The sequence below is a fragment of the Pinus tabuliformis genome, chromosome 4_2 (assembly GCF_031772625.1).
Source record: "Pinus tabuliformis cultivar Carrire ecotype Pingquan chromosome 4_2, CPIR1, whole genome shotgun sequence".
In the NCBI taxonomy this organism is placed as follows: domain Eukaryota; kingdom Viridiplantae; phylum Streptophyta; class Pinopsida; order Pinales; family Pinaceae; genus Pinus; species Pinus tabuliformis.
In genome coordinates this window covers 964,653,408-964,672,079 of record NC_142304.1, presented here as the reverse complement: position 1 = coordinate 964,672,079, position 18,672 = coordinate 964,653,408, and positions in this window count along the sequence as shown.

Below are 18,672 nucleotides of genomic sequence, written 5' to 3'. Positions count from 1 at the left end.
GGCTTGAATATGCATCATTCCTTCCGTTCATCCACTTCCAACATTTTTTTGAGTTTGTAATGTTCCCGAGCATCTCTGAGATACGACCTAAGAGAGTTTCTTGGGGTGATAACAAGGATAAAGTTGGAACACATAATACATCATTAAATTGACCATTGTCTAGATGAATAGTTCCAATCCCTACAACACTAAGAGATCTATCATCACCAACATATATATTTTTGGTGTTACAATCATTTAAACAAAAAAACATGGCTTTGTTTTTGGCCATGTGATAAGAAGTTCCAGAATAAATGAGTCACTGATGAGAATGAGAAGAAGAAGATAGATTTAGTGCATAACCAGACCGAGATTCTTGACAACCACATGTAGAAAGTGTTATTCATAAAGATGAAGTTGAAGATGAAGAGTGATCCAACTGGATGTTATGCTCCTTCATTGCTACTTCCAAGGATTCCATCTTCTTAAAGCATTTGGATTCTAGGTGGCCATCTTGATTCCAAAAGTTGCAATGTCTCTTATTCTTATTCCCTTTCTTTTTATTTTCCTTATCATTTTGGTGAAATTATTTTTCATTTTGAGACTCAAATTGCTTAGTACCCTTGTTTGGTTTAGGACCATTATTTTTAGGATACTGATTCTTAGGATTCTTTGAATTTGGTTGCTACTGGGCGGTTAAGGCTTTCTTAGAAGAGTTTCCAAGATTAAGAAGACCAAGATGTAAGAGTTTTTTTGTTGTCTTATTAAAGAGTCACAAAAGGCATCAAAAGAAGGGGACTTGTAGTCTTGTCCTTGAGAAATGAATGCTTCTCTGGTAGAATGGAAGGTGGAAACAAACATGGAGTAGGCTGGTCCCAACTTAGTAAGAATGGAATAGATAAGGCTATAATCTTCTTTCTTAGCCTTAACACCTTCCAAAAGAAGTCTAAGGGTCTTGAACTTGGACAAAAAATATTCAATGGAAGAAAAATTATTGGGGTCCAACTTAAGAAACTCATTTTCAAGTTGATGGTCTCTAATTTCATTTTTAATTCCAAAAACTTCAGTGAGTTGTTTCATTGCTTCATTAGGGGTATCAAGTTTTGCGATATGGAATCTAAGGTCTAGAGAAATAGACATCCCTATCAACCCACGTGCTTAATCTTGTCTATTTTCCCATTTGGTTGTCTTATCTTCATCTTTAGGTTTAGCTTCTTGGCCTGAGGCTATTTTGTAAAGACCTTTATTTCTAGTAAATCCATAATGTAGGACCACCACTGGAACTAGTTGGTGCTGTCAAGAATAAATTGGCATGGGCTTTCCATTTTAACAAAAACTGAATTTGAAGATGCTGAAACTAAGTGTTCCAATTGAAAGTTCTGGAAAAATTAAGCTAATTAAAAACAATGGCTTTGAAAATAGCTTCCAGATGAAGAAGTTATGGATTTTTGAAGAAAAGTTGTTGAAAATGCTGACAAAGTGTGTGAATGTGCGGAAATGAATGATAATGTTATGTTTTAACCGCCCCCCCCCCCCCCCCCCCCCCCCCCCCCCCCCCTCCCCCCTCCCCTTTCCAAACTTAATTCAATTAGCTCGCTTAAAAAAAAAGATTCTATGTGACTCACTTTTATAAATAAGTGAAAGTTACTTTTACAATGGTACTTTATCAGCTACCCACTAAATTGTAATTTAAATAAAAGATAAAGAGACTTTAGAATTATAAGTGACTCACTTTTTATAATGGGTGAGAACACTTTTACATCAAGTAACTTTAAAACATAAGTTACATGTGTTTTTTGAAAAATTAACTCAACAAAAAGAAAGAATTGAACCCAAAACATCTATTCTCATAAAGTAACTTTGGACCAAGTGAGCTAGTTTAAAAGGTTAGTAATTTTTGGAAAAGAGGAAGGGTTTTTTTTTTTTATTCACTGAATCCTTGGGGTGCATGCTTACTTGAAAAAGCTCTTTTTTCCTACAAAAAAAATACCACACAACCCAGCACAGACATGCAAAAAAAACCAAACCTTATGATTTGAAGTTAGCTTTCCCCGGAAACTAAATATTTTCCTCAATGTTTCTGATTTTCCAAGATCACACTAAGGCACGGTGGAAAATAGCATACGCATGAGAGAAATCCTTCCTTTCTGTTTCTGATTTGCCAAGATCACACAAAGTCGTGGGGCAAAGAGAATACGTACAAATGAGAGGTATAGATCCAGTAATAAAAAACAAAGAGATAAATAAACTAAAATAAATAGAAATATGAATAGCTAAAACTGCAAAAAAGACTTTATACCTCTAGATCTTAAAAATGACTTAGCTAGGGCTACCAGAAACCTTTTCACGTGAAAGGAAATGGGTTCCTCACTTGAACACATGCTCCTAACAGAATAGATCAGTCCTCTTAGCCTGAAAGCACTCATAAATAGTAGATCTAGGAAACAACCGTTAGATGCAGTTGTACCAGCTTCCAATTTGGATAACCAATGGATGCGACCCTCAAATTGCTCTGATACCATGTAGGAATTTGCAGTGTAAGTTATTGAGATAGAACACCAAAGGACACTACTAAAAAACAGATCACAGATCAATACACCAGTATTCTTGATGTGGTTAAAACCCTTAAAGAGGGAAACAGTCCACAACCTGATCCAATGCGGCCACTTCAGCCAATTTATTAATAAAAGAAATAAAATTTACATAAGCTTCTCTCATGAACGATTACCCTACAAATGATCCTTGATGCTCTTTAAATAGAGATCATGGACCAATCGGGTGTTAAGCCACGGATCAAGTGTCAGTAATACCAAGGACAGAATGAACTGTCAGATCACTTCATGTCTGGAACATATTGTGACTGTCGGATTGTAAGTTACAAATGTACATAGTAAGGAAACACACTTTACCTAAATCTGCACTAGACCAAGTTATACTTAACTATTTCCTATGTGTTGGAATATCCTAACATAATCATCCATATTCCATTGTACATAACTATTTAACATTCTGCAAGTGTGAAGTAGAGAATCATTGGAGTTCGGAGCTTGAAGTGAAGGCCATGGAGCTTCACTGATTTTCTGCCATCTCCAATATTCAGCCATCAGTTATGTAAGTAAGTTTTGAGTGAGTTTGTGTTATTCGAGTTGTCAAAATTCAGTCATGCATTTCAGTTTAAGTTTTTGACGATATTGGCCCACATGGTTAGGCCCTTGGTTTACGGTGTTCTTGACACCTCCAAGGAGCTTCCATCCCCAAATAAGGCCGATGTTAGAGTCAGTATTTGCATACTTCCATCAGTGATAAAAACTCCTCTTTTATATCATATTAGGGTCCCATTCTAAATTTTTTGCCATTCCACCTAGGTCCTCATTCAAAAAATTACTCACTGATGGTAGCCCTATGTCAAAAGCCCTACTCTCTCTCAAAAATCAATATTTTCTAGCCCACCTTCGTGTGTCTTACTGAGCATACATTAACCATAGAGGTTCATTTCATCATGTTTTGTGTTATTCAAGTCGACATGGAGTCTTCTCATTCAAGGTCCCACTAGGTCACTAGGTTTCATTCTTTCAATGTCCAATAATACTCCATTTCACTGCATAAAGCCAACAAAAAGTATGAGAGCGAGAAAAATAGTATCCTTTTCTCATCCAAAAATATTTTTCTTGTAGATGTGTTAAAGAATTACATGCATAAATTGTAGCTCAATAGAGAAAACTTAATGTGCACATGAGACAAGAGGAGAAACACATAAAGCTTGAAAGAAGACAACAAGACTTGATAATGGAGTTCGTCCGACTTGGACTACGTCTTCGGGCCCTCCTCGATCAATGGGGAGGCCTTCATTCATTAAGTGGCATGAAAAAGGAAGAGTACAAGAATTAGTTACAAAAAGGAGTCTTACACCTCCATATTGAAAAATGGCTGAAAATGCAAAACTCTGATGGAGAAACAGACAACGCCATTGTGTTTATGGCATCAAGAAGTGGTGAAACCATATAAAACTTGTCAAATTCTGACAAAGTTGAAATTTCGCCTGATCTGGAGGATCCGTCGATCTAATTGCACAAGTGTTCAAAGTGTCATTATCAGAGTTCATGGGTGTCATTCACTGTCGTCATCACTTCAGTTCAGTTTCAATAGTGTTGGTTATGATCAGGTTGTTCAGGCAATGTTATGGTTACATGCAATTCAGTTGATGTGGTGTTGTACCTGGCTATCGACTTATGTCATCGACAATTCTGCCAGGGTTTGGTCGACAACATGTGTTTTGTTGTTCTACTTTGCAGGATTTATGGTTGATTTAGTTGATTGTGTAAAAGGGTTCAAGTTAAAGTACCTGGTCGACAACATAGTCTTGTCATCATCACCACTAGTGTCAGCTTCAAAGATGTGATGGTCCTCGTTGTGTAATGTTGACAAATGCTGCATGAAGACCATAAGGTTGTACTAGGGTCGATCATCCAATAAAGGCTTTAGTTTCACTGATGTTGCTGTGCAGAGCCGACATGGGTCTTGAACAGTTAAACGAAACTCATAAACCTAAGTCTAAACCTAAAACCCTAACACTTAAGCTATCCTATTTATCTTTGTTTACCCTAAGAATTCTAATGCACTCTTACTCTAAATCTAAACCCTAGTCCTAATGCTCAAGTCCTAATGGCATTAAAAATCCATTACCAAACTACATTCAAAACCTATGATCTAAGCCCAAACCTATGCCTATGTAACAAAAATGTAAAGCCCTAACCTCATTAGCATTAAATCTATCAGTAAGTTCTAAAACCTAAGTCCTAAACCCTTTATACACCCCTCAACCTTGTTTAAAACAATATAAAACATTGTTAAATTGAAAACACAGTCCCTAACCATTGGACTAAGCTGCAGTGGGACCGTGTGGCATGTGAACACATGTTAGTTAACTATTGGAGGTTAGCGGAGGAAACCGCGTGGAGATTGTAAGCGGTGCCAACCCATGTGAATGAACTGCAACTGCAACTGCAACTGACACGGAAAATGGTCAGCGGAACCATCAGTGTACTAACCGTGGATAAATTAAACTGTTCACATGAGGTGCCAAGCCTCCGCCCGGTTAGCCAACTACTAATGGTTTCAGGCATTTCTAAAGTCTATTTTTGGTTTTATGTGTGTTAATTTGTTTTAAATTAATACGAGGACCATGACATTAACCCTAAGGTGGAAGTTGGTCACTATAAACCATAAATCAAACCTTCAAGTCAGCACATTCATGCCTAAATTGATCCTGAGGTGGTTTTCATGCATCTTTAAGCCTATAAGATGCATTTTTGCACATTGAAGAAAGAAGAGTGGTTTTTGAGTTTTCATGTGCAGATTTTGGAGGTTAGTGGCAAAATTTGTTTCTAAGTTTTGGTAGCATCGGGAGTCGGATTTGGAAACCGTAAGTGGTGTTGGAAAGATAGTTCAAAGAGCTATCTGATGACAGAGGTCAGAATTTCCTGTGTGTAAGTTTAGTCTGTCCATTTCATTGTCTAACCCACTTCTTCTCTCTCATTCCTAATAAAACGACCACCCATCTTGAAAGCGGACCTGGAGATGTAGTCCATCAGTGACGAACTCTGTAATCAATATCGTTGTCTAGTATATCTGTGTTTTCACTATTTTTAGTTTTGTTTTGCATCTTAATCATGGTTTATCAACTGTCGTAAAGTGTTCTGCTCCAACAGTTTTCCTCGATTTCTGTGCTTTCGGTTATCATTCAACTCTTTAAAGGTTGATCAATCCTACATCAGTATTTAGTATATGATCATATAAGATCATATAATTTGGTATCAGAGCAAGTTTTCATTTGTAGAGTTGCTATGGAATGTTAACTAGGTCTAAGTCGGAACGAGGAGAAGGAATCCTTGAGCAGATCGATCCAGAGATTGGAAAGTAACGAGTTGTTCGCAAATCGACCATGTCAGGACCTTATGCAGGTGAAAATGCTGAGACTAAGATGAGTGAGGAACAGTTTCACCAGGCGTTCTTAATTATGCAGCAGATGTTTGGAGAATTGTACGAAGACAAGAAGGTGAGAGATGCAGCTTCTTCTTCAAAGGCATCGAAGAAGGACAAAGGTAAAGGCAAGAAAGTTAAACCTCCTTCACCTCCATCATCTCCCTCATCCTCTTTTTCTTCTTCTTCTTCCAGTGCAGCATCTTAAATAGATAAAAAACCTAAGAAATCATCTCTTTTGAAACTTCATGTTAAATTTGAGTTACCTGTTTATGATGGTGAAATGAATCCTGATAAAACTAAAGATAAAACATTTCTAAAGATAAGACTAAAATTCAGTTAGCTACAAGAATTGGGGGGAATAGCTTTAATTTGGTGGGAAAGCAAAACTCAGTTATATGTAAAGCAAACAGGAAAGGTTATCTCTTCATGGTCTAAGTTTTTGAAAGCTCTTAGGAAACAGTTCTATCCTTTAGGATACATGCAACAAGCTGTTATTGATTGGAAGCATCTGAGGCAAGGTAAAGGGTAGAGTGTTCAGGAGTTTACTCAAGAGTTCAGGAAGAAAGTGTTGGAACTTGGTCTTTCATTGGATACACGTGAAACTTTGTTAAAATACATCAGCATTTTACATTCATATTTTCAACATACTTTATTAATGTTTAATCTTGATGATTTTAACAAGGTGTGTGTTTAGGCCATACATATTGAATCAGGTGGCAGACCATTCAAGTTTTCATCTCAGTCATGCAAAGAGATGCAAAACAGAGATTCCAGAGACAGTAAGGGGAACATTTCAAAGAGAAAGAAATCAACGATCATTCAGAAGGAAAGACCTACTTGTTCTCATTGCCAGAGAATCGGTCATGATGAATCGAAGTGCTGGAAACTTCATCCAAAACTTAAGCCCAAAAAGTTCCTTAAGGTGAAGGATGAAAATAATGCTAATACAACAATCCAACAAGACCTCGGTTCAGATTCAGGTGATGAACATAAAAATACTGCCATGGTTACGATAGGTAAAACTTCTGATACTTGTTCAAGTTCAAAATCTAATGTATCTTCTTCAAACATAAATCCTCCACATGAGGATAAACGAGTTGAACTCTTCCACATAAGGATAACTTCTAAGCATACAAAGATTGACACAATGTTTGACAGTGGATCGCAAGCAAATTTAATATCTGAACATATAGTTAATCAATTTGGATTGGAAACACAGAATCATCTGAGGTCATACCCATTAGGTTGGACTAATAAATCAACTCAGATACATGTCACAAAGCAGTGTCAGTTAAAATTTGCAATTACATCTAAGTACATCGATGAAGTGGAGTTAGATGTGGTCCCAGTAGACATTTGTGGAGTTGTCTTAGGGAGTCCTTATCTTTATGATAGAGATGCAGTCTTTTACAGAAGAGAACATAAATATCACCTAAAGAAAGAAGGGGTCGAATTTATTGTTAGGGCACATAAAGTCAAATCAAACTTGGATTTAATTGTTTCAAATCAAGTTAAGTAGTTTATAAGTTCAAGTAAATATGTACTCATGGTTATTAAGGAACAACATAAGGTTGATTGTTCAAGATGCGAGATTCAGTTTATAGATAAATTGGTTAAGGTGGTTAATTCTTTCCCAAGAAGTCCTATTTAATGTCCTACGAACATCTTCTTAAAGATAGAATGAATCTCAATTCATTCATTCAGTTGAATTATAGAAGCTATCATGATCAGCAATGTATTGTAGGGAATGGTACATGTGAGTCTAATCAGAGACTTGTTCCAGATGGAATGTTTAATTTCAATTTCAGGGGTGCAGGTCAGTATTGGGAAAAGTCAATGTCATATTTCTTTAGTATTGCATCACCATTTCATGCTTTTAAAAGTAATGAAGCCTCTCTTCAAGTGGAGAGGAAGTGTATAAGTTTTCATGACAAAGCATTTTCGAAAACAGATGTAAAGTTTCCTTACCATGGATTGAAAACTAATGCAATAAGTGAAACTGTTAGTCAATGGAAATATCAGTTAACAGACATAGTGATTCAGGTAAATCATCAATTACTTAGATACTTTCAGAATCAAACTAAGTTGCAACAGTCTTTACATCACAGCTAGATGAGTTATGGGCAGTAAATTCACTTAGTAATCAGTCAACAGGAAAGTAAATCAAGTCAAGTAATTGATACAAAATCAAAATCAAAGGAGTCTTTGAATATTTCAGTTACTCTGGAAAGTAGATTGTTAATACCCATTAGATATATTGAACAAATTTCTACAAATACTATTTTCAAAGATGTTTCTGAAGCACTAACTCATGATTCTTTGTGGAAATAATTCAATTGCCATGTTGATAATAGGTTGTTTGCCTATCGTTGCAATTTGGCCATATTACGGATGGAAGAAACAGGTCACCGAATCAAAATGTATCATGATCAGCATCATCAGGATCATCGCATGGAGATGATTGATCGAATGCATTGGTACATCGTCAGGTCAAGGTGGAAAGAGAGGGAGTTCTACCCTCATCGACTATTTAATTGGTCAAACTTTTGTGGTCCAAAACCTTTCAAGTGGAGAGGAATGATTCAGAGGATCCGTTGATCCAATTGCACAAGTTTTCAAAGTGTCATCATCAAAGTTCATGGGTGTCATTCAGTGTCATCATCGCTTCAGTTCAGTTTCGACAGTGTTCGTTATGATCAAGTTTTTTAGGTAATGTTATGGTTTCATGGTGTTCAGTTGATGTGGTGTTGTAGCTGGCTGTCGACTTATGTCGTCGACAGTTCTGCTAGGGTTTGGTCAATGACATGTGTTTTTTCATTTGACTTTGTAGGATTTATGGTTGATTTACTTCATTGTGTAAAAGGGTTCATGTTAAAGTACTTGGATGACGACATAGTCTTGTCGTCGTCACCACCAGTTTCAGTTTCAAAGATGTGATGGTCGTCATCGTGCAATGTTGAGGAATGTCGCACGGAGACCATAAGGTTATACAAGGGTCAATCGTCTAGTAAAGGCTTCAGTTTTTCCGATGTTGCTATGCAGAGCCGACATCGGCTTTGAACAGTTAAATGAAACTCCTAAACCTAAGCCTAGACCTAAAACCATAACACCTAAGCTATCCTATTTATCTTTGTTTACCCTAAGAATTCTAATGCACTCTTACCCTAAATCTAAACCCTAGTGCTCAAATCCTCATGGCACTAAAAATCCATTACCATAGTACATTCAAAACCTATGATCTAAGCCTAAACCTATGCTTATGTAACACAAACCTAAAGCCCTAACCTCATTAGCATTAAACCTATCACTAAGTTCTAAAACCTAAGTCCTAAACCCTTTATACACCACTCGGCCTTATTTAAAAGAATATAAAACATTGTTAAATTGAAAACACAGTCCCTAACCATTGGACTAAGCCGTAGCGGGACTGTGTGGCATGTGAACGCATGTTAGTTAACTATCGAAGGTTAGCGAAGGAAACTACACGGAGATTGTAAGCCCGACCAACCCATGTGAATGCACCACAACCATAACCGTCAGGAAAAACAATCAACAAAGCCGTTGGTGTACTAACCGCAAATAAAATCGACTGTTCACATGAGGTGTCAAGCCTCCTCCCAGTTAGCCAACTGCTAATGATTTCACTCATTTCTAAAGTCTATTTTGGGTTTTATGTGTGTTAATTTGTTTTAAATTAATACAAGGACCATGACATTAACCTTAAGGTGGAAGTTTGTCACTATAAACCCGAAATAAAACCTTCAAGTCAGCACATTCATGCCTAAATTGAGCCTAAGGTGCTTTTCATGCATCTGCAAGCCTATAAGAGGTATTTTTGCACATTGAAGAAAGAAGAGTGTTTTTGAGTTTTCATGTGCAGATTTTGGAGGTTAGAGGCAAAATTTGTTTTCTGAGTTTCAAGAGCATTGGGAGTCAGATTTGGAAACTGTAAGCGACGTTGGAAATCTGGTTTAGAGAGCTATCTGATGACAGACGTTAGAATTGTCTCTGTGCAAGTTCAATCTGTCCATTTCATTGTCTAACCGACTTCTTCTCTCTCATTCCTAATAAAATTGTCGCCCATCTTGAAAGCGAACCTGGAGATGTAATCCATCAGGGACGAACTCCGTAATCAATATTGTTTTCTGGTATATCTGTCTTTTCACTGTTTTCAGTTCTATTTTGCATCTTAATCATGGTTTATCAACTGTCATAAAGTGTTCTGCTCCATCTATTTTCCTCGATCTTTATGATTTCAGTTATCATTAAATTCTTTAAAGGCTAATCCATTCTTCATTAGTATTTAGTATATGATCATATCAGATCTTCTCCCCTCTTGAAAAATTTTTCCTCGAACCACGTGCACTGCCTCCTCTGCCTGAGAGCATAGAAAGCTATGTTTTTAATAAAAATTGGGTGGCAAATTTTCCCAAAGTTGTCTGTTAGTGGAGTTGGTTAGGGATCTCGGTTCATATGGAGGAGATCGGGTGGTCAAACCCCGTCTCCTCTTTTTTTTACACATTACTAACAAAAAAATTTTAATTTAAAATTTTTGGTTGGGTCAGGCCCCTTTTGGGCGGCCTGCCCACCATACCCACCTCCGCCTTTGCAATAATTTTCAATGGTCTGATGGTATTTTTGTGTAGAGAGGGCATGGTTGGTTCCATGCCCCAAGGGCCAGCCCACCACCCGTTGTATGGTTTAATGGTTCTGTGGCATGTGGGGGAGGGGCCGAGGGTCATGGCCTGAACCCTCCATAAACAAATATTGTTGGTTATATACAGATGAGGGTTATGAGTTGGTGTGGCGGGGTTGGTGGCCCGCCACCCCATTATTTTTTATATATATATATATTTTGTTAACAAACCAAATTATGCATTTTTGGAAATTTGATTTTGGAGCGAAGAAGTCTTTTTAACTAGGCCATGATTTCACCCAGAATCTGGATAGAGTTGGCCGGATTCCATTTGCCGAAAAAGTGAAAATGTCTCCTTGCTAAACCTACCCAGTCATCAAAAGTCGATCCAACTTTGACTGCCCCTATCACGTTCATCCGGACTCAGATTGGAGTGTCGTTCACATCATTGGAATCAAGGCGACAAGCACTTCGATCTGATGTCAAGTTAATCACCTTTCTACCACATTTAATTTTGAGCTTTTCCCATGCCACTGTGTCTGAAGATCCACCTGGATCAATGTTCCCCATTGAGGAGCTTTTGGATCACCAAAAGCTTTCTTAGTCAATTGGAAAGTGAGGGAATTGTTCCCTCACTCTTTCCTTCTCTAGCCATTTCGCCTTTCTAGGGTGCATCCCCTTGAAACCAACTCGAAGATATTCCACATCTCCCCATCGTGAAGTCATGGTCCTTCTGCCAAGGATGATGTCTTCTGGTAACTTATCGAGATACTATGGTGCAAAATCATCAACTGTAGGAACTATGCCCACCTATTCAGTGTCCATAATCAATGGTGGATCATACAGCTTGAAGTTATCCACATTCATTATGGAGTATATTTTCATATATATTAGAAAATTGAGACAAAAGGCATTGTTTCCAATCTTCTCCATGATGGTGAATGGACCATCCCGGATTGGTGGCAACTTCTTCCCTTCTCCTTTCATCCAATCCTTGCTAATGTGGAACCACACTTTGTCGCTCACTTGAAATTGATGGTTGACTCGATGTTTTTCATGTTGAGCCTTGAACCAAGCTTGACTTTTATCCAACTACTCTTGTACTGCTTGGTGAATCAACTGGATCCACTGAATGAACTACTGCGCTTTGTCCCTATCATTGCGTCCACTGGGGTCATCTTCCCTTCCAAAGACCATATCAAAAGGGTCCTTTGGCTGGTAACCAAAACATGTATCAAATGGTGAACGTTGCATAGATGAGTGCACTGCTCTGTTGTAGGGATGTTGTACATATGGAAGATGTTCATCCCATAATTTAGGATGTTTCCCACAACAGCCTCGCAACAAGTGTACCACGGTGCGGTTGACAACCTCTATCTATCCATCAGTCTATGGATGGAATGTCATGCTTCTTTTCAACCTGGTGTCCATCATCTTTCACAAGCTGGTCCAAAACTCTCTGAGAAAACGAGAGTCCCGATCTGACACAATCGATGTGGGCAACTCGAAATGGACCCAAACATGTTGAAAGAAAAGATGAGAAGACTACTCTACAGTGATCTGCTTTTTACAAGGCATTAAAATACACATCTTACTAAAACAATCAATGATGACATGCAAATAGTCGTGACTTTTTCTAGACAAAGGGAAACCTCCTACAAAATCCATTGACACACTTTCCCATGGACGACTCGGAATAGGGAGTGGTGTGTAGATCCCAAGTTTTCTATTAGAGGGCTTTGAAATAGAACACATCACAGAACCGTTGAATGTTCTTCATCTGAGGCCAAAAACAAAATCTTTGTACATGATACAAAGTTTTTTCAATACCAAAATGACCAGACACAAGGGAGGTGTGGGCCTCCCAGACTACATGGACCCTTTCTCCTGTGGGTATGCATAATTTGCCAAGGTGATATAACAGTTTCCCCTACAAGTGATAGTTGTCCACCTATGAACCATGGGTTAGTTTTGCATAAATCTCCTTAAAGTCATCATTGTTAGCATATTGTTTAGCATAACTTTCAAAATATAATGAAGCATTGTGCAAAATAACAGAAGTAGAAATAGGAGGGCGAGATAGCATATCGACCACTTTGTTGCTAGTGCCCTTCTTAATACTTTATTACTACATGAAATTGTTGCAGAAATCCCATCCACTTGAAATGATGAGATTGGCGCAACATGGTCTGTGACTGAAGATACTGCAAGGGCTGATGATCCATATGGATGATGGTCTCCTTGCCGATCAAGTAGTGTTTCCACTTTTTCACACTCTGGACCAAGGCATATAATTCCTTGTCATAAGTGGGATAGTTTATCACATCCTGAGAGAACTTCTCTGAATGGTGGCATATCGGCTTCTTTTTTTTCATCAGTACAATTCCCATGGCATATCAAATGGCATCTGTTTCGATCTTGAATGGTTGTTGGAGATTTGGTAAGGCCAAGACTGGTTCAGTGTTGATCTTTTCTTTTAATGTTTCGAACGAATTCTGCTTCTTTCCTCCCCATTGAAAGACTTGCTTTACACTTGTCAATGCGTGTAAAGGTGCTACAATAATAGAGAAATTGGCAATAAATCTCCTCCAATACTGTACTGCACCCAGAAAGCTACGAACCTCGGTTACACTAGTAGGTTTAGGCCAATTTACAATTGCTTCAACTTTAGAAGGATCAATTTTTAACTGACCATGATCAACAATATGACCGCGGAAAACCAAAAAGGTTTTCCCAAACTCACACTTTGACAATTTTACACAGAGTTTTTCGTTTTTCAATACATCAAACACTTTCTTCACATGATATACATGTTCATTCCAACTTTTACTAAAGACAATGATATCATCTAGATATACAAGAAGAAATTCATCAATGAAAGGCCTAAAGAGATCATTCATGACCCTCATGAAAGTGGCTGGAGTGTTGAAAAGTCTGAATGGCATCACCATCCATTCGAGCAACCCCTGTTTCATCTTGAAGGCGGTTTTCAAAACATCCTACTCTGCAATTCAGACATGGTGATAACCACTACGCAAATCCAATTTGGTGAAATAGATAGCATTCTTTAACTAATCTAATAAGTCATCAATGTGGGGAAGAGGGTAATGATTTTTCACCATGATTTTGTTTAGTGCTCGATAATCCACGCACATCCTCCATGTGCCATCTTTCTTTGGCACTAAGGAAATCGATGAGCCACATGGAGAAGTACTCGATGTGATGACCCCTTCATTCAATAGTTCCTGCACCTACTTTTTGATCTCCTCCATCTCAATGGTTGACATCCTATACATGCCAATATTTGGTAAAGGAGCGTCATGCTGCAAATTGATCTCATGTTGGATTTCCCTCTTTGCAGGTATTCCCTTTGGTTCCTGAAACATCTCATCATAGTTATAAATTAATTCACATAATTCCTTTTTATGCACATGGTCACAACCCTAGAAAGCATTGATAATTCTACATCTTTTCCCCTTAAAATCATAAGCATGCAACCCTTACTGGAATTCACCAACCTATTCATTTGTCCTTCACTTACAAGGTTGGCACTGATTTTAGTTTGATGAGCCCTTACAATATATTCTACCTCATCTTTTGTGATTTGGTATTTGTTTTCATGATGGAAGAAGATTGCTTTCCTATCATATAGATATGGAATCGCTAACACCATGCCACATATATCCAATGGTATCACATCAAGTTTTACATCATCCACTAACTTAGAAGCGATCACAAATTTAACCTTACACTACTTAGTTAGATTCAGCTTTTCTTTATCATGTATCCATCCAAGTGGGTAAGGTTTTGGATGTGGTGTAGTTTCGAAGCCTAGCCTCTTTACTAAGGACTCTGAAATTAAGTTTGCTTGGGATCCAGTATCAAATATAGTTTCCACTTCTGTATGATTTATGATAACTCTAATATGAAATAGCTCAATTCTCTTTCGTTCATTAGAAAGAGGCTCATCTATTGAACTAGTGCCTTCATGTGATTCAGAATTAACATGAGGTGTAAGAGTACCTTTTGTTCTTGTTGTTGTGATCAATGCTTCATCTCCCAAATCGGATCCAAGGTCTTGCTGCACAGTTGCCACTGTGTTTTGCTTGCCTTTTCCTCCATACTTATTTGGTCTCTTTTACGGGTATTTTTCCAACAATGATCGTCATCATGACCTTCCTTTTTGCAGTGATTGCAATAAGGTATTTCTCCTTCATCTTTCTTCGTTGATGCTGTCCTCTTCTCCTTTCCTTTTCCTTTCACTTTGGGTTTGCCATTTGGAGGTTTGAAAGGTGGTTTCTTGAAATGGTCATCTCTTTCATTTTTGCCCCTGTTCTCAAGATGGATTGCCTTCACACTAGCAGAGTCAATAGTAGTTGGTTCAAAAAATAATAATGAATGTCTAAGGTAACTATGTAATGATCCAATATACTTAGTTAATACTTCAGGTGAGTCAAGTGCAATGTCCAAATTAAGTGCTTGTTTTCTAAATTCCTCTATAAAGCTTTGAACATCCTGACCTCTGCCTTTCCCTAAGTATTGCTAATCCATTAAGGCTTTTTGTTTATAACCCAAGGGATAGAATTTTTCCTTTAATGCAGAAATGAAACTAGGCCACGAGGAAAGAAGATTACCCACAATCTTACTACTTCAAAATTTTCTCTCCCACCAAACGAGAGCAGTGCTACTAAGCCAAAGAGAGGCTAGCTGAATCTTTGCCTCATCCTCATCGATCTACTGAATCCTGCAGTAGATTTCAATCTTCCTAATCCAGTTTTTAAGAGTCTCTACATTACTTTCGCAGTTAAAAATGGGAAGATCAAATTTTACATCTAATTTAAAGAAGCGTTTCTTAGATCCATCCCCTGAATTTCTATGATTACGGTGATGAGAGGAAGAAGAACTTTCACTCGTGGAAGGAGAAGGAGGGGTTTCTTCTCCACCATTTCCATGCATTGATCCTTGTTCTTCTGGATTTCTCTCTTCTACTTTCTCCAACCTTGAAAGCAACTCATCGACATTCTTTGCCATTTTATAGAAGGTTTTGTGGAAATTGCGCTCCTCTTCATGACGAGCCTCTTCATCTTCCATGTTTCTCCTTCGATGTGCACGCCTAGCTTCGAGATTGAAAGACTTTAGTTTCCCTTCACCTCTTCAAAGCATGTTTCTTGTTAGCATACAAACATGCAATTAACATCTAAAAAATACTTTCTCTGATACTAGTTGATCCAAAAAATATTTTTCTTATAGACGTTTTAAAGAATTACATGCATAAATTGTAGCTTAATAGACAAAACTTAATGTGCACATGAGACAAGATGAGAAACACATAAAGCATGAAAGAAGAAAACAAGACTTGGTAACGAAGCTCGTTCGACTTGGACTATGTCTCCAGGCACTTCTCGATCAACGGGGAGGCCTTCATTCATTAAGTGACATGAAAAAGAAGAGTACAAGCATCAGTTATAGAAAGGAGTCTTATACCTCCATACTGAAAAATGGCAAGAAAATGCAAAACTCTAATGGAGAAATGGACAGTGCCATTGCATTCGTGGCATCGAGAAGTGTTGGAACCATATAAAAAAATTTAAATTCTAACAAAGTGAAATTTCGTCCCTCCTGGAAAATTCTGCCTCGAATCATGTGCATTGCCTCCTCTGCCTGAGCGCACTGAAAACTGCATTTTAAATAAAATATGGGTGGCAAATTTCCCAAGTTGTCCATTAGAAGAGTTTGTTAGGGAGCCTGGTTCATACGGAGGAGGTTGGGTAGTCAAACCCCACCTCCTCAGCTTTTTACACATTACTAACAAATATTTTTTAATTTAAAATTTTTGGTTGGGTCGGGCCCTCCTTGGGCGACCCCTCCCACCATACCCACCTCTGCCTTTGCAATAATTTTCAACTGGCTGATGGTTTGTTTGTGTAGAGTGGGTGTGGTTGGGTCTGTGCCCCAAGGGCTAACCCACCACTCGTTGTATGGTTTAATGGTTCCATGGGATGTAGGGGAGGGGTTGGGGGCCATGGCCTGCCCCTTCATAAACAAATATTGTTGATTATATGCGGATGAGGGTTATGAGTTTGGGTGGTGGGTTTGGTGGCCCACCACCCCCTTTTTTATATATTTTTTGGTTAATAAAACAAATTATGCATTTTTGGAAATTCAGTTTTGAACCGAAGGAGTCTTTTTAACTAGGCCATGATTTTTCCCAGAATCTAGCTAGAGTTGGCCAGATTCTGTTTGCCGGAAAAGTGAAAATTGCGTCGTCATTCAACCTACCCAGTCATCAAAAGTCAACCGAACCTTGACTACCTCTATCTCCTTCATCCGGACTCAGATTGGAGTTTCTTTCACACCATTGGAATCAGGGCGATGAGCACTTCGATCTGATGTCAAGTTAATCGCCTTTCGACCACTTTGAATTTTGAGCTTTTCCCATGCCACTGTGTCTGAAGATCCACATAGATAAATTTCATTTAAAGCGGATTGGTAAACATGTGGCTATGTTTGCCCAAGTTCTAATTTTTATTCCAAGTATCACTTCTATTTTAGATTGTAGTTTTATTTCAAAAATTAGAGATGTAATATTTTTTCCAATTTATGTAATTTTATGTTCATTATATGTAATAAGTTACTATTCCTGAGTTGTCAACTAAGAAAAATATGTGCCAACCTCATCCAAAGAAAAATAAAATGTGAAGAGTGCCAACACTCTCGCATCATCCACCTGCAAAGATGAAAGTCAGAAAGGAAATTAGCGACCATTTCAAAAGGAGAAGAGAAACATTAGAAAGTGGGTTTTTAAAGCTAATGATCAATTTCACTTATGTATAAAGGCCCTCCTAGCATCTAAACCAACTCCATTTTCCTCTTATCATTTTTTGAGAAAACCCCAAAGCACCATTCCTCATGATTTTTAGCAAAATTAGCAAAACAGAGGCAGGCACTGTGCATAGGCTATAGGCACTGTGCACGAGCTGAAGTTGTTGTGCACTCACTAAGGGCGCTACACACTGGTCAAATTTTTCCCACAAGCTCTCAAACTGCAAGCAAAGGTTCCTAACCTTTAATACATGGATTCCAAGCCTCTTATCAAGTAAGTACAACCTTGTTCATCCCTTCTTACACCTCTCAAAGTCATCATTCATGCTATGAAGTTTATTTCCTAAAATTGGGAATTCTAGAGCCTTGCAAAACCTAGCTTTTTCCTACACCCTTAAGAAAAAAAAAATATTCCTAAGATCCTACTACCCTTCCCACATTACAATAAACTCCATTCCTACCCCTGAGTTGTTAAATCCATATCCCAAGTGCATTATCCCTTAAACACTAAGTCCCAAGAAACAAAATCCCTAGGAAGCCATACTACATACCCATAATTAAATATCAAATCCTAAATCCCATACTCCCCTATCACTTCCCTAAATTTTTCCTACCCCATTCGAACTCCTATTTCCTAATCCCTAGGGTTTCTAGCAAGAGGAAATAAAACACATAATGGAGGAAGAAAATAGATAATTTTCAGAGGAAAAAGACCAAGAAGAAAGAAAACCACACAAAGGATGAAGAATATTGAGGTTTGAACCTATGAACACGAGAGAGTTTATGGCATCACCTATGATAGTCCCTTCCTTCAAGCATTTGGGATGTATTGATTTTTGTGTGATGGTACAAAGAGTCCAAAGCCATCCTTTTTTTACTAGAGTGTTCACTTCAAATCTTGAAGACAATAAAGTGACCCTTGCTAGGGTAACCTTGACCATATCCTCATACATTATTGGTGCTGCTACTGGTATACCTAATGTGGGTGAAAAGTAGTTTAAAGCTGAAAACCTAGATCATCAATATTATGATCCATACTTGAAGCCTCAGTATAGAAATGGGAGAAATATATTCTTCCCTTTCAGCCACCTTCTTGGTACATATGCTCCCATGATGAAAATCACCATGAAGTACTTCACTTGCGAAGGCATATTTTCCAGTCTTTATTCATACCATATCATATTGCTCGTGCACTTCATGAGAGTGAGAACGTTCAATATCCCTTATTATTTGTTCAGGAGAATTGATAAAAT